We start from the raw sequence: 14,282 nt of genomic DNA on the forward strand, positions 1-14,282 counted from the left end.
TTTTATATGTTCTTTAACATAGCGATCTTACATTGTCATGCTATTTAGCATTTTAAATTAAATTCCATTGTACTAGTTCTTTGCTAAGTGGCCTGACTGCTAAAATTTAATTTTTTAAAGTAATTCGTTTGTGACTATAGAGCCTGTAATGATAGAGTTCAAATTTAATGACGCATCCTCCTGTACTTTAAAATAATCTAGATGAGAAGTTACCAGCTCTGTTAAAAAGAAGATAGTATTTTAGTGTATTTCCTTTCCATACGTGTGTGTGTGTGTATACATGTTTGTGTGTATACATACACATGCACACACACACACACACACACATATATTTAGTGTGGTTCTGACTACATGACATCTATTTAGGTGGTATTGACCTGGATAGTTCTCCTTAACAGCTTGGAACTGACTCAGGTTATAATATAAAAATGTTCACTGCTATGTGTTGGCTATGGTACAGACACATCTCATACTAAATTCACATTTCAGAGACGCTTGACTTTTGCCTACGATGTCTCCCATTTTTCTATACCAACTAGAGCAGCTGAACCCCATTGCCACCAGAAAAATGCATTCCTCTTTCTTATCTCTAACCAATGGGGGACTTGACTTTAAAATAATGTTGACTGTTTAAAATCATGATGACAACTATGCCTAAAAACCAAATGAAGCAAACTAATATCTAATTTTCCATAATTGCCGAAGGATATCTAGGCAAAGAAACAGCAAGTTCCCAAAGCCCAAGACAATCTAAATTCCAAGAAAAAAAAAGTGGCAAATTCCTGAGTCTGGTTTTGCAGGGTGCTGGCGAGTTTCTGTGCTCTGTACCTTTTAAAATGCTGTCTTTCACTGAGCATCCTTGGAGAGAATTCCAGTGGCTTCCCAGAGGGGCCGCTGCCTCTCAACTCCATGGAACTCTTGGCATGGAAATTAACCAAACTCCAAAAGCTTTTGTGTTCTGGAAAACAAACAAAACATACTCTGAGGGACTTATTATTTGCAACACTTAAATTCCAAAACACATGCATGAGCACACACACACACACTGATCCCTATTTCAAAGTCTGATGACCTGTCTTGAAAATTTTGTAAGTAGGCCCCCAAAGCAGCATAATCTCTCTCAAACCAGCCCAACACATACAAAGTAGAGAAAAAAACCTAAAATAAATACAATTATCTGGGTACCACAGTTGCACAAACACAAACATTCAAAGAAGAAAAGCCTGAGAGGAAATAATCTAGAGAAAGCCAGCGACTCTGGCAGGCGTGGGTAACAGAGAAGCCCTTTATGGGGCGGCAGCTGTTAAAACACCAATCATACCATATGGTCCAATTGAGCAAGGCTTGGCCTCTGAAAATATTGTTGGGTTAGGTGCTATTTTTTCCACCGTGCCACATACATTTTCAGAATTGGAAATGTCCCAGGGGAGCCCCATGGCAGCAAAGTGACTGAGATCTGTTAAACAAAGTGTTATCTGGTGCTGTCCTTATTTATAATTCTCCATTCTGCTTTCTGAGTCAGGGGAGGTTCAGTAAGTCTCATTTTCGGGCAGATATGGATGAGATAAGACATGGAAAATTTACTTAAGTGAGGTTAATCAGTTTTGCTTTTAAACTTACATATAGTTCTAGAAAAGTTGAAATACCTTAGTCACTTTCTTTTTGCCTCTAACCTGTGAGGTTGGACCGTGTTCTTCCTGATCCATCTCTCGTCTGTCCACCCAAAATACCTATTGCGTTTATACTGAGAAGGATGGTTGCAAACAACCATTGTAATGCTCACCTACATCCCCGTCTTCGCTCCAGTCTGATTTTTGGAACACTCATTTTTATATATGATTTATTATTTATTTATTTTTTATTATTCCGGATTGAGGGTACAATGTTTGCATTTGTTAGATAAAGTCTCTCTTATAATTGTGTCCCACCACCTACAGGTGTGTCATATACCCTAACATTATGCCCATTAAGGACACACCCATTCCCTCCCTCTTCCCCTCTCTCCACTCCCTCACACTTCTACCCCCACACCTTGAATGGAATTTTTTCTTATGTGGATATTAGATCGTCTACTGGCTTCATAGTAGAATGGAATGTGCATTTTTAAATGGAAATTTTTAAAAAGTAATATAGTGCTGGCGTTTATCCTAAAGGGCTGCTTCCAAATACTCTTCTCCACATTAGTAAGAACCTTGTAAGAGGTGCCCCAGTTCAGTCCTTACTTCTGCTGATGGATCCTAATATAAGCAACTGTCATTTTTTTTTCTTTTTGAATTGCTTTGAGCAATGCAACTGAGAAGTTGATGAATTACTTGTGAGCTTGTTGTAGACATTTCAGAAAAAAATTCAGAGACATTTAAATTTTTTGGTACATTTTGCTTAAATTATGAAAAGGGTCATGAGTAAGAAAAACAATTTGATGCCTCAGGAAGCCTGCATAGCTTTTTCTTTCAAACGCAATTCTTGAACCCTGAGATGGACTGTGTCTGTCCTTTGTGGTCCCACAATATGCAGTGCAAATCTTTGTGCTTACCACTTTGTAGTCAATGGATATCCTTCTGTGTTTATTTCTCTCAGTAGTCTGAAAGCTCCTTGATGGCAGGCACTGTATCTAATTCATTTGTATGCCCAGTTACCTAACAAATATGTGTTTAACCGAACTGAAATGGGGGTAGGGAGTAGAGGGAACTACACTTGGCGTAAGAATCTACATTTATTTTGGAGCATTCTTTATTTAAAAGCTGAGATAGAATTTGGCTACAAATACCTGAGAGGTTTTTGTCAAACTTTTTATCTTGGATTTGCTTGTTCTCTTTTTCTGGGGCATTTGCTGAATCTATTGATTTTAGAAACTTTTCTCTGGTTAGACATGTTATTGTATGATAATTCTCTGTGATGAAAATTAATTTCTAGATCCTTAAACATAAATTTGCAAAAAATTCTTTCATTTACAAGCATCTCTACTGTGTCCTCTTGGTAGTTTCTACCTTCTGTGGACAAGACTATCAGTATTTGTACGTGTAATGTACAGTTCTAAGTATTTTCCAATTTCTGTTGTTTTTGTAAGCAATGCATTATTTAGAAGGTTATTTTTACTCTAAAATGATTGTTCATTTAAACTATCTTTTTCTATTGATATCACTATGTTGTTGACAGAGAATGTTATCTACATGATGTGGATTTTTTTAGAAAAATATATTTTATTATTTTTAGGGCAATTTTAGGTTCATAGCAAAATTTAGTGGAAAAGACAAAGATATCTCCGATATCTTCTACTTCTACACGTACACAGCCTTCCCTATTATCAACACCCTACAAGATTGGTCCATTTATTGCATTGACGCATCATTATCACTCAAAGACCATTAGGGTTTTACTCTTGGTGCCACTAATTCTGTGAGTTTGGACAAATGTATGAAAATATATACCCTCCAGTATGGGTAGTATCATACAGAATAATTTCACTGTCTATAATGCTCCATGCTCTGTGCATTCATCTCCTCCTCTCCTTTAACCCCTGGAAACCACTGATCTTTCCACTGTTTCTGTAGCTTTGCCTTTTCTGAATGTCATACAGTTGGAATCACATACATATAGAAGGTGGCCTTTTCAGACTGGCTTCTTTCACTTAGCAATGTGCATTTAAGGTTCCTTGTTATCTTGTTGTGGCTTGATAGGTTATTTCTTTTTAGCACTAAAGAATATTTTATTGTCTCAGTGTGCTATAGTTTATTTAGTCATTCACTTACTGAAGGGCATGCTGGTTGCTTTCAAGTCTTGGCAATTGGGAATACTACCGCTATAAACATCTGCATGTAGGTTTTTGTGTGGACATAAGTTTTCAACTTCTTTGGATAAACCCCAAGGGGTATAGTAGCTAGAATGCATGGTATGAGTATGTTTAATTAGTACCGAACTGTCTTCCAAAGTAGCTGTCATCATTTTGCCTTCCCATCAATGAATGAAAGTCTGTGCCTTATTCATTGGCCATTGTATTACGTAGGTAGTGGTATATCATTGTTGCTTTAATATGCATTTCTCTGATGACAAATTTCTCCATGAAGAGAAAAAAACACCAGAATAGCAAACACAATATTGAAAGAGAAGAACAAAGTTAGAGGACTGATAGTACCTGACTTCAAGACTTACTATTAATAAATAGCTCTGGTACCCAAGACATTGTGGTAGTAGAAGAATAAACAAATAGACCAATGGAACATACTAGAGAAATAGACCTGCCCAGCATACAGTTAGCTGATCTTTGACAAAAAGGTAAGACAGTGAAGAGAATATGCCCTCGACATCTGCAGATAAAAAAATTTACCTAGATCTAGAGTTTATACCTTTCACAAAATTTAACTCAAAATGGATAACAAATTTAAACATAAAAAGCTAACCTGTAAGATTCCTAGGAAATAACATAAGGGGAAATCTAGATGTCCTTGGCTCTGTTGATGACTTTTTAGAAAGAAATAATTGGTAAGCCAGACTTCATAAAAATTAAATTTTTCTGCTCTGCAAATGATATTGCCAATAAAATAAAAAGAAGACATATAAGTGGGAAATAAGCACACGAAAAAATGCTCCACATTCTATGTCATCAGAGAAATGGGTTCTTTTTATTTGTTGATCCTTTATGGCCTAGAGTATAGTCAATTTTTTAAAATGTATGTACAGCTAGATGTAATGTATTCACTACTTATTCAATATAAGATTCTATATATGTCTAGTGTTGTTCAAGTCTTCTCCATATTTATTTATTTCTTGAATCCACATATTTTTGGAAGAAATGAATTAAAAATAAAAACTCTGGATTTATCCAATTCTCTTTATACTTGGGAAATTTTGACATTATTTTGTCAGATGCATAAATATCTAGCTTGTTCCGTCAGTTTAAATGTTTCTTTCTTTTTTTTTTTTTTTTTTGAGACAGAGCCTCAAGCTGTCACCCTGGGTAGAGTGCCATGGTGACATAGTTCTCAGCAGCCTACAACTCTTGTGCTCAAGTGATCCTCTTGTGTCAGTTTTTTCTATTTTTAGTAGAGAAGGGGGTCTTGCTTTTGCTCAGGCTGGTTTCAAACTTATGAGCTCAAGCAATTCACCTGCCTTGGCCTCCCAAAGTGCTAGGATGACAGGTATGAGCTATTGCACCCCGCCTGTCACTTAAATTTTTTAAAAGAAATACATACCTTTAATCATTTGTTTGTTCTCCTTTCCCTGGGAATTTGTTGAATCTATTGATTTAAATTTATTATGCAATAATTCTCTGTCACAAAAATTAGAGTAGATGTTGCCTTAATGTTTGCTCTCCTTTATATTAATTTTACCTGATCAGTTTTATTTTGATTAGTTTTATTACATCACATATATCATATACGTACTTAACATATGTATGTGTACACATACACCATATATACACACACAAAGAGTTCATTGCCTTATATCCAATATTTCTATTTCATTGCATTTTAATGTTTCTGTTGTAAATAGACCAGGACTGTGATTTTTGTTTTTTAAATTTTATTCTCATCTAAGTACAGATGCTCCTTGACCTATAATGGGGTTATATACAGATAAATCTGTCATAAGTTGAAGATTGTGCTGAGTGAATATGGCTTTTGCACCATTGTAAAGTAAACAATTATAGGTTGAACCATCATAAATTTGGGGACTGTCTGTATTCCATCTTTCACCAAGAAAGTTTAATCTATTTATATTTATCATGATTATTGTTTTAGGGGAATTACTTTATAACATTTGCTGTTTTATATTTATTATACTTTATTCCCTTTTTCTTCTTTCTATTCTTAATTGTATCAAGATTTTTGTTGTTTTGTGTTTTTATTTTGCTTTGTATCCTCCTTTGAATATGAAAGTGATACATTAAATGCTTATTCTTGTTGTAATTGCTCTTAGTTGTCTGCAATTGTCTTTTAGCATGAAGTTGATTTAAGGTTATCTACATCAGTAAATATTTCTATCCTCCTATTGAACAATGTTCTAAAAATATTTTAATTCAAATCAACCACTGATGTATTTTATATAATTGTTGATCAACATTTTAATTTTCCCTTGTTTACAATGTCTTTAATATACTTGGAAATTACTATAAATTGTATTCTTGAATTTTAAGAGTTATTCTTTCTGTACACTCACCTACTTTTGATAATTATTTTGCATACCATTTTTTTTTATGTACCTACTCTTATTTCTTCTTATTCAAAGTATGCCCTTTGAGTTTTTTGTTTATTTGTTTTCTATGGTGGATTGTCTGTAAATTGTAAAAATTTTGGAGTTTCTTTGTCTTAAACTATCTTTGCTTTTGTTCCTTTAACATTATAGTATTACTGGCTATAGAATTTTAGTTTGATAGCTATATTCACCAACTACTTGAAGATATTGAATCAATGTCTTTTGACTTCTATTAGGATAATTTCTTTTGGGGGTTTTTTATGAGTAATCTCTTCCCTCATTAGCTTGTAAAGTTTTCTTGTAGAAGTTCTATTTGTTGTTACTTAAATGTGGCTATTTTTAGTCACCTTTTTTGGTTATATTTCACCACGGTCTCTCTTTGTTATATGGTTAAGCATATATCATTTTAAGCATACCTTTAATTTTTCTTCAAATTATTATAATTATTTTTTGTAATGCCATTTCTTATTTGTTATATTTGATCCTGCGTCATGGTGGGTTTCTTTTGCTTTCTTGTGTTTCACTGTGTTGGACAGGGGATTTTTTTTTCCTTTGTTTTCTTGGAAAGTTGTACATATCTTGGGTAAAATATATTTTCTTATGCTGCACTTATGCACTTTTTGTTAAGATATTAGAAGTTTTAATTTCTTAGCTTGGGATTCCAACAGCACAGGGATAGCATTAGCCTTCCACACGTGTGCAAGGTACAAGGTTCAAATCTTCATTTTTATGCATAATTTTTCCTTCCCAGAGATAGGGCCATAATAGCAATCTTCCTTGTTATGTCTTCAAGTCAGTAAGTAGAATTTTTATGTTTCTTTCTAGTAGCTGGGTGGAAACTTAAAGATGTTGGCTTTATAAAATGGTCCTTGTCTCAGCTCCCCTTCCAAGGTCACATTTCTTCATTTCTGCCTTGGCATTAAAACTGCAGGTCCCCAACTCCTAGGATAACACCTGGCTTTAAAATGCATCTTGGTCTCTGAGCTTTTCCGTGAAACTATTGTCTTAGCTTTAACTCTCTCCTTTATTCCTGTGTCTGGAGGACTTACCTTCTTTGAAGTGTGGATATGTATTTTGACATAATTTTTCATATCTTTAATCTGGCATCTGGAATTGTATTACATCTATGGGTTATGGCTAATGTGGAATGCCTACTAACTCAGTCTGCCGTGATGACAACATTGGGACTAATCTATTCTTTAAAGAAGAAGAAAGGGGTATGCAAAAATATATTAAGAAGAATTTTATAATTTATTTCTAATTCCACATTTTAAAAAAATCAACAATGTACATTGCTTTGGGTCTATGTTAAAATTGTTGGCTTTGGTTCACTCAGAAAAATTATCCTCCTTAAGTTCATTTGAGAGGCAAGAAATATTTACTATCTTTTGGGGTACAAAGGGCTTAATTGAGAGCAATTTGCTGTTATGTTATGTTCTGTGCAGGAAAAAGGAAGGAATATGTTATGCTTTTTATGTTTGTTTTCATGTCTTTTAATTGGTGTTTGAAATCCTCAGCGATTTGCCTACAGGAACTGTTTGAATACTGTTTTCAAACTTAAGCCAGCGATCCTGAACTGATGGCTGGAATCAGGATTGTGTGACTTGTTTCCCATTCTAATTCCACAGGTAGCACAGTCCTAACATATGGTAGTGCTCAGGAAATGTATATTAAATAAGAGCCACCATGTGAATGGATAAACCTGTCCACAGCAATATATAAGTTATTGCCAGAGAAGTGCTGCTTTACAAAACTGTCCTTATCACTCAGTGGTTTGGAACACTAATTGTTTATTCTTACATTAATGTATTTAGCTAATATAGGCCATATTCAGCTGGGCTCACTCATGTGTCTGCGTGTTAGGGATTGAAAATCCAGATTGAATTCACTGAAGATGGCTTGGCTGGGCTCCAGGTGTCTCTCTTAGAGCTGCAAGGATCAGTGGGCTTGTCCATATCTGTTATTTAAAGGCCAATGGCAGAGGCTTTTGGCAGGACACCAAGTCAATTGTTGCACTATACACATAAAATGTCTTCGTCTGCCTCGTGTTGACTAACATCCCGTTGGCTTAAACAAGTTACTTCAATTCATAGAAGTATACTCCTAGGGAAGGGAGGAGGAGAGAGTGTATTTCTGAAAAATATCTAATCTACCTCCTGTGGGAAAAGTTGGAAATGTATTAAAGCTTAGTTCACCAAAGTACTTTATTGAAGAGGTCCCTATTCCTGTAGGCATCTATTCACAACTGTAGAAACTTATGAAACTCTCCTTTTAAAAGCTGCAGTGTGTTCTCTTATTATTATGAATGGCTTTAATGCACTCTAGAAATTCTTAATGTGATTATTCTATCTGAGGTATTCAAATATTTTTGTTTTCTGAGTACCTACCATGTGAGAAGCAATTTATATATACTTTGAAATTAAATTCTTAGAACATTCCAGCAAAGGAACTGTTTTATTCATTTTTTTTTTTTTTTACTTTTGAAAAAGTGGTTCAGAATGCTTACATCAGTGACTCCAGGTCAAACAACTTGTGAATGGTGGAGTATGCATTCAAATCCAGTTCTCCCTGAATTTAAAATCCATGCGGTTTGTCCGTGTTGTGTTTTTACAAATGCAATCCTAGCGACGTCAAAGGGATGAGTTTCCAGTCTGAATGTGAGAAACTGGTATGAAGACAAGATTTAACTTTATAGAGACTGTGTTTTCTTAACTATCAAAGTAGGATTTATTTTTAAGGCAAAATATCTCTGTTACTGGTTTGTATAGAATCAACCTTTCTGTAGATAGATACTGGATCTTTCTGTAGATTTTTGAAAGGAATATCAATTTGTTGATTTACTTCCTTTTAGCAGTAATGTCGTTTTAATTGAATATTTGTACTTGTGATTACAGATTTTTCCTGGAAATTTGACTGTCATTTTTCAAAGACAAATATATTTTGATTCAGGATGTCCCAGAAACTCAAGCCTTCAAATGTTTTCAGACCTCAAAAATACATTTACAATTTTGGAAAGTAATTTTCTGAGCATTATATCATAAAGTAAAAGTTCCCAATTATTTTCTCTGTTGGAAATGTCTGCAGTAAACCAATGTTGCCTGACAGTTTTATAACTCCAGGACAAACTAAAAGAAAAATCACCAAGCCGGGAGATATATCTATCTTTATCAGTTTCAGAATGGTGGAAATATTAACAATTATGCTAATCGTTGTTGTTGCTGGAGTTGGTGATGAAGTAAGAATAGAGATGTGGGAACTGATGACTGAATACAGAGCGGTGATTCTAGCTATTTTGACTCTATCACCAGGTTTGCCTTCAACTAGCTATAATCTTAGGAAAGCAATGTTGCCCTTCAGTGAACTATCAATGTACAGGCTCCCCCATGATCAAGCTATTCTGTCCTTTATTGTGAACTTAATACTGCATCCTGACATTATTTTTGACTTGGAAAAACTTCACATGGATAGTTTGTCTCTTCCTTTTCTTCTAGACATAAGAAGATAGGTTGATGGATGGAGAGACTCTGTTGTGGTTTTTCAAAGAGCTGTGTGGATGGGGGTGGGGGCTGCAGTGTTAGACAGAGGAGTTTATTGATTTCAATGTAGTTCTGTGGAACACTTAGAAGGCAGAGCATCCCCAGCCCCTGTGAGTCCTACTGTATAATAGCCATCCCCTCTTCTTTCTTGCTGACAAAATTCCAGTGCTATTTCTGCAGCAGTATTGATAATTCCAAGCTTTTGTCCTGCTCGGATCACTGCTCTCTGAGTGTGAAATGGAGCTGGGAGCTAAAGTAACCTCTTTTTTCCTGCAAGCCCATAGTGACCCAGACATTGGCCCTCTGCCTGATCTCTTTGAGCTCTTCAGCCACTTTGGGAACCGCTACTTGTAGACTCCTTGTCATGTGAGGTATTCAAATATTTTTCTTATTTTAGCTCCTATCAGTTGGGTGTTCTGACATTTGCAGCCATAGTCATCCTTAAACATATAGTACGTGAAAAATCCTAATCTCTTCATTGAAGAAATTTAGGTGCAATCTTTTGGCTTCATTTGCATCATTATTTTTTTACTTAAACTTACCTTCTTAGTTGTTTGTGACTTGGTCTAGGCCCTGGAAAAATGTTAACTGTTCTCACTTCCTTATTCACCTGGCACTGGGTAGAGTGAAAGGTGCCATCTTTGTACCATAGTCTTTTTATCAGATAGAATAATCACATTAAGAATTTCTAGAGTGCATTAAAGACACTGAACGAAATAATTTGGCTAAGAATAAATTTATTTATTTTTTTCAAATCTCAGTTGAAGACAGATCTATTCCTTAAATCCCTTTACTATTCATTTATGTTTTACACTGGGGGTCTGTTTACTGATTCTTTATGTATTTTTTCTCTACCATTTTTAAACATTTTAAGTATGAAGACTTGTTAAAATATACCCAGAGCACTTCAAAGCCGCGGTGTCCAATAGGTGGTAGCGTGAGGAAAGTGCAGTGAGTACCAGTTCACCTTTGAAGCGGTGTAAACCTGCTCATTTAAATATATGTGGAAGAAATCTCTCCCTCTAAGAACAGTGAATGTGGAGATGAACAGCTGTATTTGTCTGACAAGTGTCTCTTTCGATTGTCTCAAGCTGTCAATCAATAGGTCAGGCTTGCTGAAGATGACTGGATCTGACAGTATTGGGAGCTAGAATGATCTTTGTACAACCACACTGTGCTGGCATGTTCCCTGTGCCTAGATAATTGTTAATATTGGAAAATCCATGGCTTAAATGTCTTGGCTTATTTGTTCCCAGGCCACATGTTCCATGAAAATCCTCTCTTGGCTCTAGGTGACTGATCCTGTGTAGGGATTCAGTGTTTCCTTCTCTGGGCAAGTTATCATCATTACACTCACCTATTTCCGTATCAATCTGAAAGTATTCCTCAAGCCACAGCCTATAGCAGCTATCTTGAAAACCTGATCACATCTTCTTCCTCTTGCATAGCAGAAGCAGCCCCAAATTTGAACACGGTGTTTACTTCACAGTACTTCCACCCTGTACTATTCCACAATCAGGGTTGAAAACTGTATAGTTGTGCAAGGGTGCTTATAATTGAGGATTCATAAAGTTTGATCACTAGATCTTTCTTTTTAAGTTGTGATTGGCTAGGCTACCAATGTCAGGCATGAAATGGCTTTGTGGAAAATCTTTCCAGCAGGTACTACTTTTATCAAGGACTCATCAGAGCTCCAACGCCAAACACTGCAGCTCAGATCTGAAGTGGGAAATTATTCTTTTCATCAAACAGTGCCTTAAATCCCTTCCTGTTGCTGTCGAGTATCCCTTTTGAGGATGAATGGGAGATTAGTATTGGATCCCACCATGTGTGCTTCATATTCTGTGTATAGACATTGTAAAACAAATGTAATTATCATCAAAGGGTGTGGATTCACCGTGCAGTCAGATGAATGTAATTGTCACTATGGAGTGTATGTTTCCTCATCTTCACACGGTACAAAATGAAAGGACTATCATTTAAGAGTTATCTGTATTATGAATGATTATGATCATCTGTGCTGTTTTCCTGGGGAATAAAATATTTCTTTTAAGTGGTATTCTCTCAGCGTACACTACATTTCTAGCTGTGACTACATAATACAACAACAGATTCCCTGCTCATTTTATTATCTGTTGATTGATGTGCCATCTAGTTTACTGTTAATTCAGTGAACAAACACTCTTTTAACTTTTTAAAAAAAAATTTTATTTATTAACTCATAGCTGTGTACATTAATACAATAATGGGGTATAATGTGCTAGTTTTACACACAATCTGAAATGCTTTCATCAAACTGGTCAACATAGCCTTCACGGCATTTTCTTAGTTATTGCGTTAAGACATTTATATTCTACACCTAGTAGATTTCACATGTACCCTTGTAAGATGTAGTGTAGGTGTGGTCCTACCAATTACCCTCCCTACACCCATCCTCCCCTCCCTCTCCCCTTTCCTTTCTTCTTGGGCTATAATTGGGTTATAGCTTTCATAAGAAAGCTATAAATTGGTTTCATAGTAAGACTGAGTACATTTCTTCCATTCTTGAGATACTTTGCTAAGAAGAATATGTTCAAGCTCCATCCATATAAAAATGTTAAGAGGTAAAGTCTCCATCTTTCTTTAAGGCTGCATAATATTCCATGGTATATATATACAACAATTTATTGATCCATTCATGGGTTGATAGGCACTTGGGCTTCTTCCATGACTTGGCAATTATGAATTGGGCTGCAATAAACATTCTGGTACATATATCTTTGTTATAATGTGATTTTTGGTCTTCTGTATATATACTTAGTAAAGGAATTGTAGGAACGAATGGCAGGTCTACTTTTAGATCTCTAAGTGTTCTCCAAACATCTTTCCAAAAGGAACATTTTAGTTTGCATCCACATCCACAACAACATCTCTGGTTTTGGGATTTTGGGATGTGGGCTAATCTTACTGGAGTTTGATGATATCTCAAAGAAGTTTTGATGGTCTGACATTTGGTTGTATGTCCAAAGGACTCCATGATCCAATGTGAGAGATACAAATTCACAAATAATTACACTGCAGGATCATATGAGCTGATTAACCTGTGAGCAGAGGCAGGAAAGAGTCTCAGAGAAAATGGCATTTAAACATCATTCCATGGAATGATTAGTTTTTAAAGGGAACAAAGAGGAGAGAGGAAATCTAGGAAGAGGAGATGGTGTTGGAGATATAAACAAGGAATTGGAAGTAGCTTATTCTGGCTGAGACACTGCTGCCTGAGGAGGATGCATGCTGGGAAGGTGGCTTAGATCAGGTGCCTGGGGTCTGACTTGTGGTTGACTTGTGATATTTACACTTTGTCTTGCAAGTGGAGAGTTCCTGAGGGCATTTGAGCTGGAAAAAGACATATTTTGATATGTGTTTTAGAAAGATGTCTCTGGTGGCAGCATGGGGAATCAGAGCCAATTCCTTTTCATCTTCTCTTGGTGCCTAAAGTGGTATCATTCACAAGCAGATAAGTTAGGATGGCTTTATAATCACCCCGGTGGGACAAAGGCTTAAAGTAAGACACTGGCAAGTAGGCTGCCCTAGCTGCCATTGGTCTCGTACTGGACCCAAACCTACCTGAAATGTAAAGATTGTAGTTTATTCATCTTTGCAACATTGGTAATATATGATCCATGGCATGTTGAAAAGAACACAGCTTTCTTGAAGCTCAAGTTCAAATGCCATCTCTATAGCTTAATGAATGTGTGATTTTGGCTAAATCATTTTGCCTTTTCATCTATAAAGTAGGGATAATAATGCTTCTTTTGCAGAGTAAGAACATTTGTGTAAGATATAATATGCCCATGCCCACCAATCCAGGAATGGATTAATAAGCTGTGGTATATGTGTACCATGGAATATTATTTAGGCACTAAAAAAGATGGAGACTGTCCATCTTTTGTACTAACTTGAATGGAAGTTTAACACATGCTTCTTAGTAAAGTATCACAGGAATGGAGAAGCAAGAATCCAATGTACTTAATTTTAATATGAAGACAATTGATGATGACCTAGAACATGGTCGGGGGTGAGGAAATGGGGGAGTGGAGAGAGGGAAGGAAGGAGGGGGGTGGGGTTCATGGTATTTGGCCTACCTCTTGGGGGAGGAAGGCATTTATAAGAGGGACTTTGCTTGACAAATGCAAGTAGTGTAACCGGGATCTTTGTGCCCTCAATGAATCCCCAACAATAAAAAAAAAGTTATAATGTGCTCATATGTAATTCTTAATATGGTCATAAATATGGTAAACTGAATGAATAAGAGAGAATAAGTGTTATGGAATCTAAAAGAAAGCCACTGCCCTTCGTATGTACTTTGCTGTTCACTAAAGTGCTCTTGTGTCCAGCTTACTGTACAGAAAATGCCTTTTCCTTCCATGTCAACTGAAACTGCAGACCTCCAACTGCAACCAAATGTTCCAGTGCTTTCCAACAAAAAGCATAAACAACATCATTAGAAGTTTAACTTTATATATCTGTAGGCCATGCGCTGATCTTCTTCAGAGAAATTTCTCTCCAAGTCCCTTG

This window comes from Otolemur garnettii, unplaced genomic scaffold (assembly GCF_000181295.1).
Source record: "Otolemur garnettii isolate 467f Iridium unplaced genomic scaffold, OtoGar3 scaffold00036, whole genome shotgun sequence".
In the NCBI taxonomy this organism is placed as follows: domain Eukaryota; kingdom Metazoa; phylum Chordata; class Mammalia; order Primates; family Galagidae; genus Otolemur; species Otolemur garnettii.